The sequence below is a fragment of the Bombina bombina genome, chromosome 4 (assembly GCF_027579735.1).
Source record: "Bombina bombina isolate aBomBom1 chromosome 4, aBomBom1.pri, whole genome shotgun sequence".
NCBI classification, from domain to species: domain Eukaryota; kingdom Metazoa; phylum Chordata; class Amphibia; order Anura; family Bombinatoridae; genus Bombina; species Bombina bombina.
Genome location: NC_069502.1, coordinates 619,452,139 through 619,477,851, shown reverse-complemented (window position 1 = coordinate 619,477,851; position 25,713 = coordinate 619,452,139).

Genomic DNA, 25,713 nt, shown 5'->3' with positions numbered 1-25,713 from the left:
AAAGGAACCGTCATTTGTCAGGAAGTCATCGGAAGAAGAAGATGGGTCCGCGGTGGAGGTCTTCAAGATGGAGCTGGTCGTCATCGGATGAAGATAGAAGATGCCGCTTGGATCAAGATGGTTGCCGGTCCGGATCGCCTCTTCTTCCCGGATAGGATGAAGACTTCGGAGCCTCTTCTGGACCTCTTCAGCCGCCAGATTATGGATCGCCAGCCCCCGCTTGGGCTTGGATGAAGATTTTGGAGCCTGGAACGATTGGTGATACCTGGTATGGTGAAGATAAGGTAGGAAGATCTTCAGGGGCTTAGTGTTAGGTTTATTTAAGGGGGGTTTGTGTTAGATTAGGGGTATGTGGGTTGTAATGTTGGGGGGGGGGGTATTGTATGTTTTTTTTTACAGGCAAAAGAGCTGAATTCTTTGGGGCATGCCCCGCAAAGGGCCCTTTTAAGGTCTGGTAAGGTAAAAGAGCTTTGAACTTTTGTAATTTAGAATAGGGTAGGGTATTTTTTTATTTTGGGGGTCTTTGTTATTTTATTAGGGGGCTTAGAGTAGGTGTAATTAGTTTAAAATTGTTGTAATATTTTTCTAATGTTTGTAAATATTTTTTTATTTTTTGTAACTTAGTTCTTTTTTATTTTTTGTACTTTAGTTAGTTTATTTAATTGTATTTATTTGTAGATATTGTATTTAATTAATTTATTGATACTGTAGTGTTAGGTTTAATTGTAGATAATTGTAGGTATTTTATTTAATTAATTTATTGATAGTGTAGTGTTAGGTTTAATTGTAACTTAGGTTAGGATTTATTTTACAGGTACTTTTGTAATTATTTTAACTATTTTAGCTATTAAATAGTTCTTAACTATTTAATAGCTATTGTACCTGGTTAAAATAAATACAAAGTTACCTGTAAAATAAATATAAATCCTAAAATAGCTATAATATAATTATAATTAATATTGTAGCTATATTAGGGTTTATTTTACAGGTAAGTATTTAGCTTTAAATAGGAATAATTTATTTAATAAGAGTTAATTTATTTCGTTAGATTTAAATTATATTTAATTTAGGGGGTTGTTAGGGTTAGGGTTAGACTTAGCTTTAGGGGTTAATCCATTTATTACAGTAGCGGCGAGATTCGGTCGGCAGATTAGGGGTTAATAATTGAAGTTAGGTGTCAGCGATGTTAGGGAGGGCAGATTAGGGGTTAATACTATTTATTATAGGGTTATTGAGGCGGGAGTGAGGCAGATTAGAGGTTAATAACTTTATTATAGTAGCGGTGTGGTCCGCTCGGCAGATTAGGGGTTAATAAGTGTAGGCAGGTGGAGGCGACGTTGAGAGGGACAGATTAGGGGTTAATAAATATAATATAGGGGTCGGCGGTGTTAGGGGCAGCAGATTAGGGGTACATAAGGATAACGTAAGTGGCGGCGCTTTGCGGTCAGCAGATTAGGGGTTAATTATTGTAGGTAGCTGGCGGCGACGGTGTTAGGGGCAGCAGATTAGGGGTACATAAGTATAACGTAGGTGGCAGATTAGGGGTTAAAAAAATTTAATCGAGTGGCGGCGATGTGGGGGGACCTCAGTTTAGGGGTACATAGGTAGTTTATTGGGTGTTAGTGTACTTTAGAGCACAGTAGTTAAGAGCTTTATAAACCGGCGTTAGCCCAGAAAGCTCTTAACTACTGAATTTTTTCTGCGGCTGGAGTTTTGTCGTTAGATTTCTAACGCTCACTTCAGACACGACTCTAAATACCAGCGCTAGAAAGATCCCATTGAAAAGATAGGATACGCAAATGACGTAAGGGGATCTGCGGTATGGAAAAGTCGCGGCTGGAAAGTGAGCGTTAGACCCTTTAATGACTGACTCTAAATACCGGCGGCAGCCCAAAACCAGCGTTAGGAGCCTCTAACGCTGGTTTTGACGGCTACCGCCCAACTCTAAATCTAGGCCACAGATTCTACATACAGAGTGTATTAAGGATTGTGATTTTACAAATTCTGATTATGTTTTGACACTTCCTGTGTAACTTTAATAAATTAGGACCATACTTTGTATATTTATGTGTATCTTTTACAAATTACATTGCACTTTGTATTTCTTCTATTTAAAATAAAACTGATAGCTTCAGTTCCCTAGAGAGCTTCAATACTGTTTATCGACCTGACGATCAAAGCTTCTCTAGATTTTAGAGAAATTATAGTGCAGACTTCACAGGGACTGAACACATTGAATTCTATAAGAAAAAGGCTGAAACCCAGTTCCAGGTTCCATCATTTATTTATTTTAGCATTCAGTCCAGCGCCTGTAAAGAATGCACTAAAATTTCTCTCCAAGCAGGAGAATCTTTTATCATCAGGTCCTTTGTGAGAGGACTAAAGTTGTTAAAAATATATTGGATAGTATTATTTTTTTTACATTTATTCAGATGTATTATGTTTTAATCGAAAAGCAAAAATACAAATAAATCTACACTTAGAAATTAAGTACAAATGGATAAAATGGATACAAATGTAGAAAAATAAATTGTCTGGCCTTCAGCAGTAGAAAATTGTCTGGCAATGAACTAGTTATAAGAAAAAAAGTGAATTCCGAAGCCAGAATGCTAATGCAAAGGTAGATTTAGTCAGGTAGGAAACTGTGAGACAGGGAAACTATTACTATCTAACATGTTTCACGCATGGGTACATGCACTTCATCAGAGATAGATACCCGGTATTCCAGGTGAGTATAAATACAGGTTATCAACCAATAGGTGATGTAATTACTCCCACTAGGGGAAGATTCATCTGGAGTATGCTGGTGTAAGGTAATTCAATTAGATGACATGGTTATCTTATTTTGTACAGTTGTTTGCAACATTTAGTGGTTTTTGATATACTGCCTTATATTCCCTCCTGAATTTCTGTACCAATTCCTGTTGTCTAAAATGTGCTTCCAGATTGTGAAGGGCCAGTTCACAAAAGCTTAGTAGTCACATCTGTTATGGCAACACATCCAGAACATATGAAGTAATTTATGTGATTGGATCGAGTATAGTTTGCTTAGGTCTACTACAACTTTATTAATCATATTTAGCACAACGATTGCCAGGTTTACATTTATATTGTATAAATCACCCTGATTAGTAAAAAAAAATTTGTTACTGGAAACCGGGTCAATCGCTGCTTACTTAGTTTTTGTCATCATGCATATGCCTCTTAAGCGCATAACAGTTTGACCAAGTATCATGTCACAAAATAGATTTATTGCTATGTTTCTTTTCTCTGCACGCATGCGTATGCTACACATGTCAGAGACTAAGGTCACTTATCAGTTATGTCTGCTTGATATGCGCTTTATTTTTATAAAGGTCATGAACATATGATTACACAGTTAAACTTGTGACTATAATATAATATATATATGACATAAGACTTAGTTGGTTTGGTTGTATTATCTTCAGCTTGTTCAGCTATATTGCAGCTCTACCTAGCTACGCACGCAAACAGCGGTTGCCATGGTCACGGTCGTATCGCACATATTTTGCGTTCTCCGTTCGGGGCTTGTTTGTTTTCCTCTTGTTACCAGGGCAACAGTTCCTTGCTGTCTTACTGTTACCACGCATGCGCACAACTTGTGCTCAGAGTTTTGATTACGCATCACATGACCTAACAGTCTTGTAACTATGGTAATTTTGGAACACATATGCAACCTATGCGTGTCACATTATGAGGTTACTGCCGGGCTGTGTTAACATTGATTGCTGTTTATCGATTCAAGCTGTTTTACATTTGTGTAAGTTTGGCGGTTTTTCTAAGCAGTTATCATTAGGTATAAGGGTATATAAGGAGCACTTTATGGGTTTGTGGGATATGCTTGTCTGGGGTGACTTGTTTTTCATGTGACCAAGGCCTCCCTGGTGGGGCCGAAACGTTATGTTTTTTGTCTAATAAAGGTGTTTAAACTTTACTCTGGTGCTTGCTTTATATGCTTCTGTGGATACACTGGGATTTTACACCGGAATCCTGGTCTGCAAGCTGCTGGAAGATAACATCACCCCCACAGACCTGGACACCCGGGTGGAGGACATGACTATCCAGGCCATGGCAGCACAGACAGGCACTGTGTCAAATACCCCTGATGATGCCAACCGGATCCTTTTTGCACCCATCTCCAAAACAGTCAGTGAGACCCCAGTTAATCTATATTATAATTTACTTAAATTGAAAAAAAGAGAGGTTGACCTAGCATTACATGGCAGCTATTTGTCAGATTATTATAGGACAGGCCATATCCCCAGGGGATTCAGAGTCCACAATATACCAACCATTGGTCGTGATAACCCAGAATTTAGAAAAAAAATGGTGCTTTATACTAAACAAGTGCTCCCTTGATCTGATACTTTTGGTTATAGAAGAGGTTACAGTCATTTTGAGCAAAGTGAGGGTTGAGATACAAACGTTTGAAACCATGCATAACACCACACTCACCAGTGACCCTCAGGAAAACTGGTAATCTAAGATTAAGTCACAAATTGACAAATACCAAAGTGAGTTGATCATATTCAAAAATAGGAGGTTAGAGACTGTCAACAGTGACTACACACAGGGCAAAGTTTATAAATGATAAAAGTGTATATCCTGCGCAGATAACAGAAGGGAAAGGGGATATGGAATACCTCTGGCTCTCCTCAGCGGGTCCCTAGTGTACCCAATATGAAAGTAGAAAATAGATGGGGGTGGAGGTGAGCGCCAAAAAAGGCTGAGGTAGGGAATGGGGACACCTGTTAGACTGATAGAGCGGTGTCCACAATGTAGGTTCTCTTGTTGACGTTGGTGGAATCGATGTACAAATAGTATAATAACTATAAATTAGTTGTAAACTTTAAGAATGTATATCAATGTTTAATCCACACAAAAATGTTAAAATATCTCAGATCTACTTAAAAACATACACAGTCCTAAAAATAGAAATAAAAATAACAATCATATAAAATCATGGATCCATGTTACAATAAAATAAATGCAAAAAATGGGAATGCACAATAAAAACCTTTTTGCAATAATTGATCTTATAGACCAAGTATCCTAATTAGGCCACGTGTCCTAATTGGAGTAGTTTATTTAGAAACAGTCCAGATGGTGGTAAATGTTCTTATGGTTATATTTGTCCAATTAAATCACAATATGGCAAAAAAAAAAATTAGTGTCTCTGTCCGTGACCAATTCTGAAATAATTCCAAAGCAGTGTGTGTCCTGTGCCTGAAATGGTGAGAAAATGGAAAATCCAAAAATGTGTGATCACTTAATGTGAAAAAAAGGGGAAAAAAATGTAGAAAAAATGTAGAAAAAATGTAGAAAAATGTAGAAAAAATGTGTAACCTTGCAAAAAATGTGAGAATCCTCCAGATTATGTGGCAAAAAGTGAGTATTCAAGGTGATTAAAAAAGTGTCCAATGTGATATAGTGATTTCTGTGCAATGAAGTTGTAGCTCAGTATGATCCAATCAAAAACCAAATAACATTGTGCAAAAACCTGTAAAGAAAACAAACAATACTATAATATATACAAACTGTTAAGTGGGTATATCAGTATTATGCTTACTCAAATCAGTCGACGCGTTTCGGCCATGTACTCCTGGCCTTTATCAAGACTAACATTGTGAGTAAGCTGAGAGAATTTATAGGAGCTGTTGCTAATGTTTGGGTGCCAAAAAGCTAGTAGGCCATGCCCCCTTCCTGTTAGGTGCATTGTGGGTATGGGCAAAAGTTTAGTTTTAAAATGTACTCTTAAAAGATCAAAATATTAATTTATGAGTCTTAACTATTATTGTGTTCTTGGGGCCATTTCAATTTGGGCTATTTGCTTTGTCTATGTGCCCTTAGTTGGCATCCTAAGTATGATAAATTTGTATTCCACCTACACTTCCGGTTTCGCTAGTGTTTGTCGTGTTTACTTCCGGTTTTTCTAATGTTGGCTCATATCCTGTGGGTTAGTGATGCTATCATACTTCGATAGCTATCTATTTAGGTATTGACCTAACTCCCTTTGTATATCATATGGCGACTACTTTATCTTTTAGCTAAAGCTGCCTTTACTTTCATTCTTTCTCTTTATTATCTCTGTTCGGCACATATTTATACTTCCGGTTAGCGCATATTAGCACTTCCGGTTTCGCTATGTCATAGCACTTCCGGTTTCTGTTGTTTTCCGGTATCGTGATTGTCTAATACTTCCGGTTTCGATAGGTTACACTACCACACAGAGACTAATGTGAGAATAAATCTAAGCTGCCTATTAATAAGTGCTGGATATATGGCGGTATGTTTGGGTACATGAGTGAATATTGTGATGTAACCAAATCCAAGTACCTATGGTATAGTTTGTGTTACCATACTCAGACTCGAGTAAATTAGTAAAACAATTTTAAATTATTTAAAATAATTTAAAATAAAATAATATAAGATAATTAAAATATTAAAATAATCTAAATAATCACCAAAAATACAATAAAAATACAATCGGGTTACATGGAATAAGATAAAATAAAATGAAATCAGGATAACACTGATACTAATAGAATGCCATATGGAACTGGCTATACAATGAAAACCTCCTAAAATCAGAGTGACAGTAGTACAAATAACTGCTCAAGCTCATATTTCAACAGAATGCCAAATCAAAAATGGTTTCAAATTGCTTAAAATATGTTCAAACTTCTTAAAATACCCCAAACTTTTCTAAAAGCTTTTAGAATATTTTTAAAATACAAAATCCCAGAATTATTATAATCCTCATTGTATTAGTATTTAAAATTAATATTATAATTAAAACTTTAAACATAACATGATTGTAAAACCAGATAGGACCATATAATGTAGACACTAGATGGGGCCAATGTGTGGGATGCTTCAATAATGGGAGAGGACTGGGAAGACAGTGGAGGTCTCTTTTCTATTACGCACATAGGTAAGTAAACCCGTCTTATAGAAGGGAATCCATGCTATCAGTATACCTACACTTGTCAAGTGGAAAAGACCTGATAGGATCTATGTTTCTGGGTGAGGTGGATAGAAGTGAGCTGTGATTTGATGGAGCATAGGTGACTCTATTAATCAATGATTAAACTCTATTTTGTGAGGCTGAATAAGTGCGAGAGGTCTTCCCTATTATTCAGACCCTTTGGGTACAAACTGTTCAGTGAGAAAATCCATTTGGACTCGTGTAAGAGTAATTTTTGTTCGTGGTTACCCCCTCTCCAATTTTTTCTCACTATTTCTATTCCACAGAATTTCATATCTCTGATGTTTCCTCCATGTTTTATTGTAAAGTGTTTGTATAGTGCTGTATCTATTCTTTTTTTCTCTATACATAGTATGTGCTCCCTCATTCTGTCTTTCAATTGTCTGGAAGTTTGTCCTACATATTGTAATTTGCATGGACATTCAATAAGATATATGACATTATGGTCTCCACATCTTATTAGATCGTTGATCATAAATTTTTCCTTCATATGTGCAGATGAGAATGAGGTTGTTTTCCAGCCATTTCTGCACGCTTTACAATTCGGGCACGGGAAAAAACCTTTTATCTTCTTGTTATATTGACCTACCACTGCACCCATTTTCTGTTTAGGAACACTCGGTGCCAGTCTGTTCTTTAAATTGTTTGTTTTCCTGTAAATAAATTTCGGGTGTGGCATTAGTAATTCTCCCAAGACATCATCGTCTTTTAAAAGTGGCCAGTGCTTTCTGTAGATCTTCTCTATGATGTGTTTGTTTTCACAGTATTCTGTGATAAGCGGGACATCTATACTGTCTTCGGATGTCACTGTCCTCTCTCTGGTTTTATATTTTAGGAGGGTTTTTCTATCAATGGCTTTGACTTCTTTGATTTTTTCTTCCAGTAATGTCTCTTTATATCCTCTGTCGATAAATCTTTGTTTTAGTACCTGGGTTTGTTCTTCCCACTTTGTCGGATCCGAGCAGTTCTTTTTAAGCCTCAAGAGTTGTCCCTTGGGGATGTTTTCCTTCCAAGCTTTGTGGTGGCAGCTTTCGTTATGAATGTAATTGTTACAGTCAACCTCCTTGAAGAAGGTCGAAGTAACAAATTGACCATTCTCTATATCTATTTTGAGATCCAGGAAGTGTATAGACTTTCTATTGCATTCATAGGTGAATTTCAGATTTTTTGTATTCATATTCATAACTTCTATGGTGTAATGCAAATCCTCCATAGAACCCTTCCAGATGAGAAAAATGTCATCAATGTATCTTACGTAGAGGACCAGGTCCGCGCTCGCTGGGCATGATTCCCAGAAGATTTGCTCCCACTGGCCCATGTAGAGATTAGCATAGCTTGGCGCGAACCTGGTCCCCATCGCTGTTCCACATTGTTGATGATAAAACTTCTTGTCATGATTAAAATAGTTGTGGGTTAAAATATAATAAATACTGTCTAAAACAAAAGTGCATTGTGCTTCAGGGATACATGAATCTTTAGAGAGAAAGAACTTTACAGCTTCGATGCCTCCTTCATGTGGTATACTCGTATATAGCGAAACTACATCGCAGGTTGCCATAATAAACGATTCTTCCCATTTCAGATTTTCCAGTATTGTCAGAATCTGTGTGGAGTCCTTCAGATAGGATGGAAGATTGGTAACCTGTTTTTGAAGGATCTTGTCTACATATTCTGACATATTACTTGATATCGACCCAATTCCTGAGATAATCGGTCTTCCTGGAGGGTTGACCACCGATTTATGTATCTTGGGAAGTTGGTAAAACACTGGGGTAATGGGGTATTTGACCATAATGTAGTTAAATTCTTTCTGATTAAGTATCCCCAGGGTTTTCGCTTTGGTGGTCAGGTCTTCCAAGTCCTTTGTGAATTTGCCAATTGGGTCACTTAGTAACCTCTTGTATGTTTTGGAGTCACTCAGAATTCTATTGCACTCTTCCTCATATTTGTACTTATCCATCACAACGATAGCTCCACCTTTATCGGCAGGTTTAATGGTTAGTTGATGGTCTTTCTCAAGCTTTTTGATAGTGCTCATCTGGGATCTGGATAGGTTGAAACGTACTTTTTTGAGTCTATTCTCACTTAGTTTCCTGATGTCATTACAGACATTCGTTTCAAAAGTTTCAATAGCAGTCCCTTTACTTCCTACTGGATAAAAGGTGGATTTCGGTCTTAGACCTGTGTGTAAGAATTGGTCATTTTCAACTGAAGCTGTGTAATTGCGTTCAATTGGAGACTTGAGGAAGTAACGTTTCAGTGTTAACTTCCTCACGAATTCTTTCGTACTAGTGAACGCCTGAAATTTGTTCAGGCAATTTGTTGGTGCGAAACTTAAGCCATGAGATAAAATTGCTTCTTCTTGTCTGGTTAGTTCTCTCGAACTTAGATTATATATACCCTTAGTCACCTTCTTTGTGACTGGAGGGTCAGTATGCGAAGTGTGAGGGATCACTTTGTGTGTGCTCGTTTCTTCCGTTGATTTTATTATTTTTAGTTTCTTTAGTGATGTACCGCTTCTCTTTCCTCTGCGGGTCTTCTTTTTAGTTGTGTGGTAGTTTCCTGGTCTTCCGAATCTGTGTTTTTCCTTTTTCTCTGTATTTTTTCTTTTACTCTTGGAGGTAGGGGATTTTCCCCTAAAAAAGCTGGCTCTGAGGTAGAGGCTGGCATGTTTCCTACTTTTGTAGTATATGTCACTGTGTCGTATCCTTCTTGTGATTTTGAGCCTTTGTTTTTTTCTTCTTGTGGTTTTGGGCCATGCATCCTAGACAGTCTAGGATGCATGGCCCAAAACCACAAGAAGAAAAAAACAAAGGCTCAAAATCACAAGAAGGATACGACACAGTGACATATACTACAAAAGTAGGAAACATGCCAGCCTCTACCTCAGAGCCAGCTTTTTTAGGGGAAAATCCCCTACCTCCAAGAGTAAAAGAAAAAATACAGAGAAAAAGGAAAAACACAGATTCGGAAGACCAGGAAACTACCACACAACTAAAAAGAAGACCCGCAGAGGAAAGAGAAGCGGTACATCACTAAAGAAACTAAAAATAATAAAATCAACGGAAGAAACGGAAGAAACGAGCACACACAAAGTGATCCCTCACACTTCGCATACTGACCCTCCAGTCACAAAGAAGGTGACTAAGGGTATATATAATCTAAGTTCGAGAGAACTAACCAGACAAGAAGAAGCAATTTTATCTCATGGCTTAAGTTTCGCACCAACAAATTGCCTGAACAAATTTCAGGCGTTCACTAGTACGAAAGAATTCGTGAGGAAGTTAACACTGAAACGTTACTTCCTCAAGTCTCCAATTGAACGCAATTACACAGCTTCAGTTGAAAATGACCAATTCTTACACACAGGTCTAAGACCGAAATCCACCTTTTATCCGGTAGGAAGTAAAGGGACTGCTATTGAAACTTTTGAAACGAATGTCTGTAATGACATCAGGAAACTAAGTGAGAATAGACTCAAAAAAGTACGTTTCAACCTATCCAGATCCCAGATGAGCACTATCAAAAAGCTTGAGAAAGACCATCAACTAACCATTAAACCTGCCGATAAAGGTGGAGCTATCGTTGTGATGGATAAGTACAAATATGAGGAAGAGTGCAATAGAATTCTGAGTGACTCCAAAACATACAAGAGGTTACTAAGTGACCCAATTGGCAAATTCACAAAGGACTTGGAAGACCTGACCACCAAAGCGAAAACCCTGGGGATACTTAATCAGAAAGAATTTAACTACATTATGGTCAAATACCCCATTACCCCAGTGTTTTACCAACTTCCCAAGATACATAAATCGGTGGTCAACCCTCCAGGAAGACCGATTATCTCAGGAATTGGGTCGATATCAAGTAATATGTCAGAATATGTAGACAAGATCCTTCAAAAACAGGTTACCAATCTTCCATCCTATCTGAAGGACTCCACACAGATTCTGACAATACTGGAAAATCTGAAATGGGAAGAATCGTTTATTATGGCAACCTGCGATGTAGTTTCGCTATATACGAGTATACCACATGAAGGAGGCATCGAAGCTGTAAAGTTCTTTCTCTCTAAAGATTCATGTATCCCTGAAGCACAATGCACTTTTGTTTTAGACAGTATTTATTATATTTTAACCCACAACTATTTTAATCATGACAAGAAGTTTTATCATCAACAATGTGGAACAGCGATGGGGACCAGGTTCGCGCCAAGCTATGCTAATCTCTACATGGGCCAGTGGGAGCAAATCTTCTGGGAATCATGCCCAGCGAGCGCGGACCTGGTCCTCTACGTAAGATACATTGATGACATTTTTCTCATCTGGAAGGGTTCTATGGAGGATTTGCATTACACCATAGAAGTTATGAATATGAATACAAAAAATCTGAAATTCACCTATGAATGCAATAGAAAGTCTATACACTTCCTGGATCTCAAAATAGATATAGAGAATGGTCAATTTGTTACTTCGACCTTCTTCAAGGAGGTTGACTGTAACAATTACATTCATAACGAAAGCTGCCACCACAAAGCTTGGAAGGAAAACATCCCCAAGGGACAACTCTTGAGGCTTAAAAAGAACTGCTCGGATCCGACAAAGTGGGAAGAACAAACCCAGGTACTAAAACAAAGATTTATCGACAGAGGATATAAAGAGACATTACTGGAAGAAAAAATCAAAGAAGTCAAAGCCATTGATAGAAAAACCCTCCTAAAATATAAAACCAGAGAGAGGACAGTGACATCCGAAGACAGTATAGATGTCCCGCTTATCACAGAATACTGTGAAAACAAACACATCATAGAGAAGATCTACAGAAAGCACTGGCCACTTTTAAAAGACGATGATGTCTTGGGAGAATTACTAATGCCACACCCGAAATTTATTTACAGGAAAACAAACAATTTAAAGAACAGACTGGCACCGAGTGTTCCTAAACAGAAAATGGGTGCAGTGGTAGGTCAATATAACAAGAAGATAAAAGGTTTTTTCCCGTGCCCGAATTGTAAAGCGTGCAGAAATGGCTGGAAAACAACCTCATTCTCATCTGCACATATGAAAGAAAAATTTATGATCAACGATCTAATAAGATGTGGAGACCATAATGTCATATATCTTATTGAATGTCCATGCAAATTACAATATGTAGGACAAACTTCCAGACAATTGAAAGACAGAATGAGGGAGCACATACTATGTATAGAGAAAAAAAGAATAGATACAGCACTATACAAACACTTTACAATAAAACATGGAGGAAACATCAGAGATATGAAATTCTGTGGAATAGAAATAGTGAGAAAAAATTGGAGAGGGGGTAACCACGAACAAAAATTACTCTTACACGAGTCCAAATGGATTTTCTCACTGAACAGTTTGTACCCAAAGGGTCTGAATAATAGGGAAGACCTCTCGCACTTATTCAGCCTCACAAAATAGAGTTTAATCATTGATTAATAGAGTCACCTATGCTCCATCAAATCACAGCTCACTTCTATCCACCTCACCCAGAAACATAGATCCTATCAGGTCTTTTCCACTTGACAAGTGTAGGTATACTGATAGCATGGATTCCCTTCTATAAGACGGGTTTACTTACCTATGTGCGTAATAGAAAAGAGACCTCCACTGTCTTCCCAGTCCTCTCCCATTATTGAAGCATCCCACACATTGGCCCCATCTAGTGTCTACATTATATGGTCCTATCTGGTTTTACAATCATGTTATGTTTAAAGTTTTAATTATAATATTAATTTTAAATACTAATACAATGAGGATTATAATAATTCTGGGATTTTGTATTTTAAAAATATTCTAAAAGCTTTTAGAAAAGTTTGGGGTATTTTAAGAAGTTTGAACATATTTTAAGCAATTTGAAACCATTTTTGATTTGGCATTCTGTTGAAATATGAGCTTGAGCAGTTATTTGTACTACTGTCACTCTGATTTTAGGAGGTATTCATTGTATAGCCAGTTCCATATGGCATTCTATTAGTATCAGTGTTATCCTGATTTCATTTTATTTTATCTTATTCCATGTAACCCGATTGTATTTTTATTGTATTTTTGGTGATTATTTAGATTATTTTAATATTTTAATTATCTTATATTATTTTATTTTAAATTATTTTAAATAATTTAAAATTGTTTTACTAATTTACTCGAGTCTGAGTATGGTAACACAAACTATACCATAGGTACTTGGATTTGGTTACATCACAATATTCACTCATGTACCCAAACATACCGCCATATATCCAGCACTTATTAATAGGCAGCTTAGATTTATTCTCACATTAGTCTCTGTGTGGTAGTGTAACCTATCGAAACCGGAAGTATTAGACAATCACGATACCGGAAAACAACAGAAACCGGAAGTGCTATGACATAGCGAAACCGGAAGTGCTAATATGCGCTAACCGGAAGTATAAATATGTGCCGAACAGAGGTAATAAAGAGAAAGAATGAAAGTAAAGGCAGCTTTAGCTAAAAGATAAAGTAGTCGCCATATGATATACAAAGGGAGTTAGGTCAATACCTAAATAGATAGCTATCGAAGTATGATAGCATCACTAACCCACAGGATATGAGCCAACATTAGAAAAACCGGAAGTAAACACGACAAACACTAGCGAAACCGGAAGTGTAGGTGGAATACAAATTTATCATACTTAGGATGCCAACTAAGGGCACATAGACAAAGCAAATAGCCCAAATTGAAATGGCCCCAAGAACACAATAATAGTTAAGACTCATAAATTAATATTTTGATCTTTTAAGAGTACATTTTAAAACTAAACTTTTGCCCATACCCACAATGCACCTAACAGGAAGGGGGCGTGGCCTACTAGCTTTTTGGCACCCAAACATTAGCAACAGCTCCTATAAATTCTCTCAGCTTACTCACAATGTTAGTCTTGATAAAGGCCAGGAGTACATGGCCGAAACGCGTCGACTGATTTGAGTAAGCATAATACTGATATACCCACTTAACAGTTTGTATATATTATAGTATTGTTTGTTTTCTTTACAGGTTTTTGCACAATGTTATTTGGTTTTTGATTGGATCATACTGAGCTACAACTTCATTGCACAGAAATCACTATATCACATTGGACACTTTTTTAATCACCTTGAATACTCACTTTTTGCCACATAATCTGGAGGATTCTCACATTTTTTGCAAGGTTACACATTTTTTCTACATTTTTCTACATTTTTTCTACATTTTTTCTACATTTTTTTCCCCTTTTTTTCACATTAAGTGATCACACATTTTTGGATTTTCCATTTTCTCACCATTTCAGGCACAGGACACACACTGCTTTGGAATTATTTCAGAATTGGTCACGGACAGAGACACTAATTTTTTTTTTGCCATATTGTGATTTAATTGGACAAATATAACCATAAGAACATTTACCACCATCTGGACTGTTTCTAAATAAACTACTCCAATTAGGACACGTGGCCTAATTAGGATACTTGGTCTATAAGATCAATTATTGCAAAAAGGTTTTTATTGTGCATTCCCATTTTTTGCATTTATTTTATTATAACATGGATCCATGATTTTATATGATTGTTATTTTTATTTCTATTTTTAGGACTGTGTATGTTTTTAAGTAGATCTGAGATATTTTAACATTTTTGTGTGGATTAAACATTGATATACATTCTTAAAGTTTACAACTAATTTATAGTTATTATACTATTTGTACATCGATTCCACCAACGTCAACAAGAGAACCTACATTGTGGACACCGCTCTATCAGTCTAACAGGTGTCCCCATTCCCTACCTCAGCCTTTTTTGGCGCTCACCTCCACCCCCACCAAAGTTTATAAATGGCTCACTTCTACAGCAAGTAATCAACCTAGGAGGAGACACAGAACCAGACGAGTACAATTTGATACCATAGACACCAGTGGTGGAGATTCCACTGACACTGAGAGGAACCCACCTGGCACATCCTTTATTTCACCTAGCTCCTTTAGACAGCGCAATCATCTTGCTCAGCATGACTCTAGACTACACTCCACACCGACTCATTTTTTAGGGGTGACCACACGATCCCGGGGAGGGGGAGGCATAACTGACCCCACATTAGGAGGGCGGGGTATCAGACACAGGCCTCCCAGATGTCCACGACAGAGGACATAATCATTAATTTAAGCACGCATATCCTCACTGAGAGTGAATGCAAAGTGATAAATAGAGGATTATCATTTGTGCCTAGTGTACCCGTATCTGAATTTGATTTAAAACTAGACTTGTACAAACTTAATAGATCTCTTAAGATCAGGGAGTTTTTTCAGAATAAAGAATCCTCATGTGTGAAAACCCAGGTTGAAGTCAAATGTAAGCTTCCAAGCTCATTTGAACCCGCCAACAGTAGCCCCAGTACTAAAACGTTTCTCAGACTAGTTAACCAAGATCTTGATACTGAAAGAACGGAAACCCTGTGGAAACATAATTTATCTAGGGATGAACAAAATGCCAGGCTGACTCCTCTATTGTAATTAGGCCCGCCGATAAGGGCGGGGCCATTGTCCTGTTAAATTACAGTGATTACAGAGCAGACATCCTGGACCAGTTGGCTGACACGGGTACATACACACTACTGACTACTGACCCCACAGGTGTATATAAAACACAGCTGGATGGACTCATCAAGTTTGGTTTTGAACAGAGATTTTTATCTGTACAACTAAGTACCCCAGAGTACCCATTTTGTACTCTATCCCCAAAATCCACAAAAGGTTGGACCATCCACCGGGCCATCCAATTGTGTCGGCCCGAGACTTGCTAACACAACCTGTAGCTCAGTTTGTGGATGTGTTACTCCAAACAGTGGTTAAAGGGATACGGTCTTACATTATGGATACTAATGATTTTATTAGAAAGATACGGGCTGTTGACATCCAGCATGATGATTTACTTGTGAGTCTGGATGTTGACAGCTTGTACACTATCATACCCCACCAGGAGGGATTAAAGGCAGTTCATGAACACCTCATTGGTGACCCCCTTTATGAGGGTCCCCCGGTGGAATACATGATCTCCCTTATTGAGTACCGAAAATAAGTTCTATTTACAAGTGGCCGGTACGGCCATGGGTTCCTCCATGGCCCCTGCATATGTCAACATCTATATGTCACAATTTGAAAATGTGCACTTATGGCCCCAACACTGTGCATCTGTCATCTGTTATTACAGATATATAGATGACATTTTCTTGGTGTGGCGTGGGGGCATGGAGGAACTCTAGGCCTGGTACAATACTTATAATAATTGTACCAGCAATGTTAAATTTAAAATGACTGTGGATGAACACTCCATTAACTTTCTTGATCTTACAGTCTTTAAAAATTCAGACAATCTTGGTACCACATTATACCACAAGCCTACAGACTGTAATTCCATACTTAGGGCGGATAGCTGCCATCCCCCAGCCCTACTGAAGGGTATTGTGAAGTCACAATTCATCAGAACTATGCGAAACAACTCTGATATAGTGACTGGGGTCTCCCAACTGGTAGGTGTGGAGGAGAGATTCCGCTCAAGGGGTTACAAGGCATCCGTGATTCAAGAAATGATGGAATCTGTATCCACATTACCACAATCTGAATTAATTCAACCGAAGCCTAAACGGGACACTACAGATAAACGAATCATGTCCACCACTTTCACTCCGGCAACCAAGAACACTGGTCAAATTCTCCACCAGCATTGGCCCATCATGTCCTCTGACCCAAAGTTGACATTTACCAAGAATTTAAAACCCATGGTGGGTTTCAAGAGGGGTACCAACCTTAAAGATTTGCTGATGAGAACAGACCCTAAAGTGTGTTATAACACTGGCATCAGAAGGAACATCAAGGGTTCTTACCGGTGCTTAGGTTGCACTACTTGCAACGGCCTAATTGGCACGAAGGTGTTCCATCACCCACATACGAACCGGACTTTCACAATTAGACAGTCGATAACGTGCACCACTATGCACGTAGTGTACCTTTTGTTTTGTCCTTGCTCCATGTTTTATGTAGGCAAGACCTCGGGCACATTACGTGAACGGATGGCCAACCATCGACACGCCATAAGGATTGCCCTTAAAGATGGTGATTCGGAGCAGCCAGTGGCGCGACACTGTGCCAACAAGGGACACTCAGTTTCCTCAATTCGTTACATCCTGATTGATCACGTACCCCCATTGGAGCGAGGCGGTGACCGCAACAAACAGCTTCTCAGATGTGAGGCCCAATGGATGTTTCACTTTGGCACCGTGCAACCTGGTGGCTTGAACACTACGCCAGATTTTAAGAATCTCCTGTGACCCTGACCTAGTGTGCTACATACCTGGGGTACTTTTAGGGGGGCACGGTGGCTCTGTGTTAGTGCTATGCCGCACCATTCCCTTCATCGGGTGAGGTTTGCATAGTTCTCACAGCACTGTGAATTGGGATCTTTTAAGGTTCCATATCCTACAGTGGAAGCCTGGCCAACCTTTATGAGTTACTCTATTTTTTGCACTGAATATCATAGCTAATCTAGGTAGTGTTTAGTTCAGACCATCTATTATATCATTGGACACTTTGTAAAATATATATATATGTCTGTATACCTAGTGGTGTATACCTTTACATTGTGTCTTTTCATTTACCATACTATGATTTAGGTCCTAGAGATGTATACACATTTTGCTTAGTTATGCAATGTAGGGCCTAGATTTGGAGTTCGGCGGTAGCCGTCAAAACCAGCGTTAGAGGCTCCTAACGCTGGTTTTGGCCGCCCGCTGGTATTTGGAGTCAGTGATTAAAGGGTCTAACGCTCACTTTTCAGCCGCGACTTTTCCATACCGCAGATCCCCCTACGCCATTTGCGTAGCCTATCTTTTCAATGGGATCTTTCTAACGCTGGTATTTAGAGTCGTTTCTGAAGTGAGCGTTAGAGCTCTAACGACAAAATTCCAGCCGCCTGAAAATAGCAGGAGTTAAGAGCTTTCTGGCTAACGCCGGTTTATAAAGCTCTTAACTACTGTACCCTAAAGTACACTAACACCCATAAACTACCTATGTACCCCTAAACCGAGCTCCCCCCACACCGCCGCCACTCGATTAAAATTTTTAACCCCTAATCTGCCGACCGCCACCTACGTTATATTTATGTACCCCTAATCTGCTGCCCCTAACCCCGCCGACCCCTGTATTACATTTATTAACCCCTAACTTGCCCCCCACAACGTCGCCGCCAGCTACTTAAAATAATTAACCCCTAATCTTCCGACCGCAAATCGCCGCCACCTACGTTATCCCTATGTACCCCTAATCTGCTGCCCCTAACATCGCCGACCCCTATATTATATTTATTAACCCCTAATCTGCCCCCCTCAACGTCGCCGACACCTGCCTACACTTATTAACCCCTAATCTGCCGAGCGGACCTGAGCGCTACTATAATAAAGTTATTAACCCCTAACCCGCCTCACTAACCCTATCATAAATAGTATTAACCCCTAATCTGCCCTCCCTAACATCGCCGACACCTACCTTCAATTATTAACCCCTAATCTGCCGACCGGAGCTCACCGCTATTCTAATAAATGTATTAACCCCTAAAGCTAAGTCTAACCCTAACACTAACACCCCCCTAAGTTAAATATAATTTAAATCTAACGAAATAAATTAACTCTTATTAAATAAATGATTCCTATTTAAAGCTAAATACTTACCTGTAAAATAAATCCTAATATAGCTACAATATAAATTATAATTATATTATAGCTATTTTAGGATTAATATTTATTTTACAGGCAACTTTGTTATTATTTTAACCAGGTACAATAGCTATTAAATAGTTAAGAACTATTTAATAGTTACCTAGTTAAAATAATAACAAAATTACCTGTAAAATAAGTCCTAACCTAAGTTATAATTAAACCTAACACTACCCTATCAATAAAATAATTAAATAAACTACCTACAATTACCTACAATTAACCTAACACTACACTATCAATAAATTAATTAAACACAATTCCTACAAATAAATACAATTAAATAAACTAGCTAAAGTACAAAAAATAAAAAAGATCTAAGTTACAGAAAATAAAAAAATATTTACAAACATAATAAAAATATTACAACAATTTTAAACTAATTACACCTACTCTAAGCCCCCTAATAAAATAACAAAGCCCCCCAAAATAAAAAATTCCCTACCCTATTCTAAATTAAAAAAGTTACAAGCTCTTTTACCTTACCAGCCCTGAACAGGGCCCTTTGCGGGGCATGCCCCAAGAATTTCAGCTCTTTTGCCTGTAAAAAAAACACATACAATACCCCCCCCAACATTACAACCCACCACCCACATACCCCTAATCTAACCCAAACCCCCCTTAAATAAACCTAACACTAAGCCCCTGAAGATCTTCCTACCTTGTCTTCACCATACCAGGTTCACCGATCCGTCCTGAAGAGCTCCTCCGATGTCCTGATCCAAGCCCAAGCGGGGGCTGAAGAGGTCCATGATCCGGTCAAAGTCTTCATCCAAGCGGGGCAGAAGAGGATCTTCCATCCGATTGAAGTCATCATCCAGGCGGCATCTTCGATCTTCTTCCATCCGGAGCGAAGCGGCAGGATCCTGAAGACATCCAGCGCGGAACATCCATCCGGACCGACGACTGAACGACGAATGACTGTTCCTTTAAGGGACGTCATCCAAGATGGCGTCCCTCGAATTCCGATTGGCTGATAGGATTCTATCAGCCAATCGGAATTAAGGTAGGAATTTTCTGATTGGCTGATGGAATCAGCCAATCAGAATCAAGTTCAATCCGATTGGCTGATCCAATCAGCCAATCAGATTGAGCTCGCATTCTATTGGCTGTTCCGATCAGCCAATAGAATGCAAGCTCAATCTGATTGGCTGATTGGATCGGCCAATCGGATTGAACTAGATAGAATCCTATCAGCCAATCGGAATTCGAGGGACGCCATCTTGGATGACGTCCCTTAAAGGAACAGTCATTCGTTGTTCAGTCGTCGGTCCGGATGGATGTTCCGTGCTGGATGTCTTCAGGATCCTGCCGCTTCGCTCCGGATGGAAGAAGATCGAAGATGCCGCCTGGATGATGACTTCAATCGGATGGAAGATCCTCTTCTGCCCCGCTTGGATGAAGACTTTGACCGGATCATGGACCTCTTCAGCCCCCGCTTGGGCTTGGATCAGGACATCGGAGGAGCTCTTCAGGACGGATCGGTGAACCTGGTATGGTGAAGACAAGGTAGGAAGATCTTCAGGGGCTTAGTGTTAGGTTTATTTAAGGGGGGTTTGGGTTAGATTAGGGGTATGTGGGTGGTGGGTTGTAATGTTGGGGGGGGGTATTGTATGTGTTTTTTTTACAGGCAAAAGAGCTGAAATTCTTGGGGCATGCCCCGCAAAGGGCCCTGTTCAGGGCTGGTAAGGTAAAAGAGCTTGTAACTTTTTTAATTTAGAATAGGGTAGGGAATTTTTTATTTTGGGGGGCTTTGTTATTTTATTAGGGGGCTTAGAGTAGGTGTAATTAGTTTAAAATTGTTGTAATATTTTTATTATGTTTGTAAATATTTTTTTATTTTCTGTAACTTAGATCTTTTTTATTTTTTGTACTTTAGCTAGTTTATTTAATTGTATTTATTTGTAGGAATTGTGTTTAATTAATTTATTGATAGTGTAGTGTTAGGTTAATTGTAGGTAATTGTAGGTAGTTTATTTAATTATTTTATTGATAGGGTAGTGTTAGGTTTAATTATAACTTAGGTTAGGACTTATTTTACAGGTAATTTTGTTATTATTTTAACTAGGTAACTATTAAATAGTTCTTAACTATTTAATAGCTATTGTACCTGGTTAAAATAATTACAAAGTTGCCTGTAAAATAAATATTAATCCTAAAATAGCTATAATATAATTATAATTTATATTGTAGCTATATTAGGATGTATTTTACAGGTAAGTATTTAGCTTTAAATAGGAATCATTTATTTAATAAGAGTTAATTTATTTCGTTAGATAAAAATTATATTTAACTTAGGGGGGTGTTAGTGTTAGGGTTAGACTTAGCTTAAGGGTTAATACATTTATTAGAATAGCGGTGAGCTCCGGTCGGCAGATTAGGGGTTAATAATTGAAGTTAGGTGTCGGCGATGTTAGGGAGGGCAGATTAGGGGTTAATACTATTTATGATAGGGTTAGTGAGGCGGATTAGGGGTTAATAACTTTATTATAGTAGCGCTCAGGTCCGCTCGGCAGATTAGGGGTTAATAAGTGTAGGCAGGTGTCGGCGACGTTGAGGGGGGCAGATTAGGGGTTAATAAATATAATATAGGGGTCGGCGATGTTAGGGCAGCAGATTAGGGGTACATAGGGATAACGTAGGTTGCGGCGGTTTACGGAGCGGCAGATTAGGGGTTTAAAAAAATATGCAGGGGTCAGCGATAGCGGGGGCGGCAGATTAGGGGTTAATAAGTGTAAGGCTAGGGGTGTTTAGACTCGGGGTACATGTTAGAGTGTTAGGTGCAGACGTAGGAAGTGTTTCCCCATAGGAAACAATGGGGCTGCGTTAGGAGCTGAACGCTGCTTTTTTGCAGGTGTTAGGTTTTTTTTAAGCTCAAACAGCCCCATTGTTTCCTATGGGGGAATCATGCACGAGCACGTTTTTGAGGCCGGCCGCGTCCGTAAGCAACTCTGGTATCGAGAGTTGCATTTGCGGTAAAAATGCTCTACGCTCCTTTTTTGGAGCCTAACGCAGCATTTGTTTGAACTCTCGATACCAGAGTTAAATTTATGGTGCGGCCAGAAAAAAGCCCGCGGAGCGTTAGCAGCCCATTTACCGCCGAACTCCAAATCTAGGCCTAGGTCTGTTATGCAATAACTGATGGTTGAAACGATAGGTCATATTCTATGACCATCCCTGTCATTATCATATATAATAACCATTCCCCCTATTGTTTATCCACATTACCATTTTGGTTGGCTTTAATTTTGGATTTCTATTAACTGCAGTTATGTTTATTAGAACATCTTAGAAACAATTGGATTGTCATTAATAGCACTATGTTGTAGCCCAATTATGTTTTTAATTTTTTGTTATTTCATTATTATGAATAACAATCCATGAATGTAATTGCTTTATTTCATTTTATATTTTAAAGTGGTGTCACATATCTATATATATTGCATGAGATTCACCTCTGATGCGAACACAGTCACTATAGTGTGTGAGGTTTATTCCACTAAAGAATCTGTAATGATATTGGTGTCCATGACAGCGGTTGCCATGGTAACATAATCACATTTAAATAATAATTTTATCACAATATAAGTGTCAATTATACACACTTGTGTGGTCACTACATTTTATAAGTCACTGTATATTTTTGGTTATAGTGATGTTTGATAATCATTTTTCACTGTTGATGTTTATATATTAATTTCGGCGAAAACCGGAAGTGATGTCATTGAACTTCCGGTTTCGGCACTGACTGTGGAACGCACTTTGTGTTCCACTGACGAATCGTTTGGCGCAATTTTTGGAGAAGAGAGGTTTGTGTTTGTTCACCTGATGTATACACTATAAAAGGGTTGTTTTTTTGCACAGTTTTATGCTGATGAAGGGGTGTTAAACCCCGAAAACGTTCCACATTAAAATTATTGTTGAAAAGACCTGTGAGTGCATCTCTGGTTACTATATATATATATATATATATATATATATATATATATCAGGGGCGTATAATGGCCTAGGCAGACTAGGCAATTGCCTAGGACGGCAGTTTGGGGAGGAGGCATTTTTACAGGCACAGACATCGCCGGAAATCAACCTGATCGAGTACGATTGATTTGATTGACACCCCCCTGCTGGCAGTCCATTGGCCGTGAGTCTGCAGGGGGCGGCGTTGCTCCAGCAGCTCTTGTGAGCTGCTGGTGCAATGCTGAATACGGAGAGCGTATTGCTCTCCATAATCAGTGAGGTCTGGCGGACCTGATCCGCACTGTCGGATCAGGTCTGCCAGACCTTGTTAAATAGAGGCCATTGCCTGGAGTCTTAGTACTGTTAGATTAGGAAATCCAAATGGTGATCGTATTTTACAAGGGAGATGTTTTGTGACAAGACAAAGGAAGATTCAGGGATTACATCAGAACTCAACTGGGACAGCATGAGAACAACATCTGAAGAGATTGCCCACAAACCTAATGGAAACTTAGTGATATGTGCAAAGTGTAAGTAGTGTTTAGTTTAAGTCCCATTTTATTTTCAAGAACTGTATTTTTGCATGTATTCTTGTTCTTTTGCATGTCTTCTGTTTTTGTAATTTGGCACTGTGTAACCTGTATTTGTCTTTTGTTATTAAAAATATAAATAATCTAATTCTGTCTTTGGGCTCTAACATCTGAATTCACACTCTGTAAGATAAGGTTAAAGTCATATTACCTAATTGTTAGTCTTGTGTTATTGGGTTCCCAAGAAACCCTTATTCAAAACTCTTGGTGGTGGCAGTATCGTTTATCTGGGATGTTATAGGCAGGATTTGGGGGTTCATTTTGTGTTCTTTAGGTCTTTGTAGAGTTAAAGGTGTATTAACCCCTTCATGTCCACACTCTCCCCATAGTCACGGCTGGGTAGATAGGCTTAGCTGTTACATATATATTGTACCAAAAAATGTGATATTTGTAGAAATATGTATTTTATGAATAAATAGAACATATTTTACTATGTGAAGAACATTGGAATGTAAAATATGCATATTTTATGTCAGGTTAGTGCACATAAGAAAACGTGATCACAATATTTTAAGTTCGGCTTTTTGCCCACGTCGGGTTAGCACTCATGTGAAAATCTTTTTACTCTTAACTTGTAATATGCAAGCTACCTGATGCATGCAAACAGCTTACTTCTACCTGCGTTAACAGGCGAGCGGGAGCACAAAATACTGATCCACTTGTAATCTAGCCCTAGAATGGGATCAAGTTTGAAAACCTCAAGAAAAGTTATGAGATTCACTTTGCTCAGGAATCCTAACTAAATGTAATGAGCAAAAGAATAAATGAACAAATAAGAAATTGAACACAATCCATTTTTCCTGCTTTTCATAGGAGAAAAATTGACTTAGTTGGATGACAGAAGAGGAAATCATAAAATCTCTACCCTGTTCTGCAGGCGTCATGATAAATAGTCAGAATTGCTCGTGTCTGCTTTACTTACCTGTTTGACAGAGGAAGACCACAGACATCCAGTAGTTTCAAGTAGCTGTCAGTAAATCCATAGAAATAGGCGTAATGGGAGAAATGCCTATTATTTTTATACTATTTTCTACAACACTAGTTCCTTGTGTGTTGGCTGAAATAGCTGTCAAGTGACACTGTTGCAAAAGTCGATTCCAGAACAAAAACAAAGGATCATCTGTGAGATATTATAAAATATAATAAGACGGATATAAAGCTGCCTGCTGAGTCGGAAAACACATTCCAACAGCACTGTCATTATATAAAAAAGCAAAGTTGTACATCTGCTAAGGTAATGTTTGTTAAAGGGTGATAAAGGGTCCACAAATTAGACCTATTGTACCCAATAATAGAGTGTACAAGAGGAAAGGAATGTGTGGTGGGTTAAAGATACAGCTATTTATGTCAAAATAGAACAAAAGTTAAAAAAAAAAGCTATAAGAACTTCCTCTTAGACTTTGCTTTGAGCAAGTTATTTGCAACGATAGTAATTTCAATGTCAAGGTAAAATAATTACTTCAAAAAAGAAGAGAAATTCAGCTGATGTTCAGTGCTCAGATTTCACATTAATGCACTAAAAGAACATTTCTTTAAAATACACATATTCAGCAGAAGAGAGTGAAATAAAAGTTAAAGGTACAGGTATAGCTATTTAAAGGGACATTAAAGTCAAAATTAAACTTTCATGATTCAGACAGCTCATGCCGTTGTAAACAACTTTGCAATTCCCTTCCATTTTCAAGATGTGCACAATATTTTTATATGCACACTTTCTGAGGTACCAACCTGTGCGCTAACCCGACATGAAAAGAAGAATATTTCACATTACAAAGTTCTTCACATAGATGAATATGTACTATTTATTCAAAAATATGAATTTCTACATATCTGATGCTAATTTGGTAGAATATATATATATATATATATATATATATAAAAATATATATATAATATATATATATATATATATACATATATATATATATATACACACACACACACATGATTATATATAGGTATAGATAATATTGATATATATATATATATATATATATATACATATACAAGGTAGCCCTCAGTTTACGCCGGGGTTAGGTTCCAGAAGGAATGGTTGTAAATCGAAACCGTTGTAAATTGAAACCCAGTTTATAATGTAAGTCAATGGGAAGTAAGGGAGTTAGGTTCCAGGCCCCTCTCAAAATTGTCATAAGTAACACCTAATACATTATTTTTAAAGCTTTGACATGAAGACTTTAAATACTAAACAGCATTATAAACCTAATAAAATAATCACACAACACAGAATATATAATTAAACTAAGTTAAATGAACAAAAACAATTGCTAAACAGCATTATAAACCTAATAAAATAATCACACAACACAGACTTCACTTGCATTTTTCTGAAAACAGTTCTTTCTATGCATTCCAATT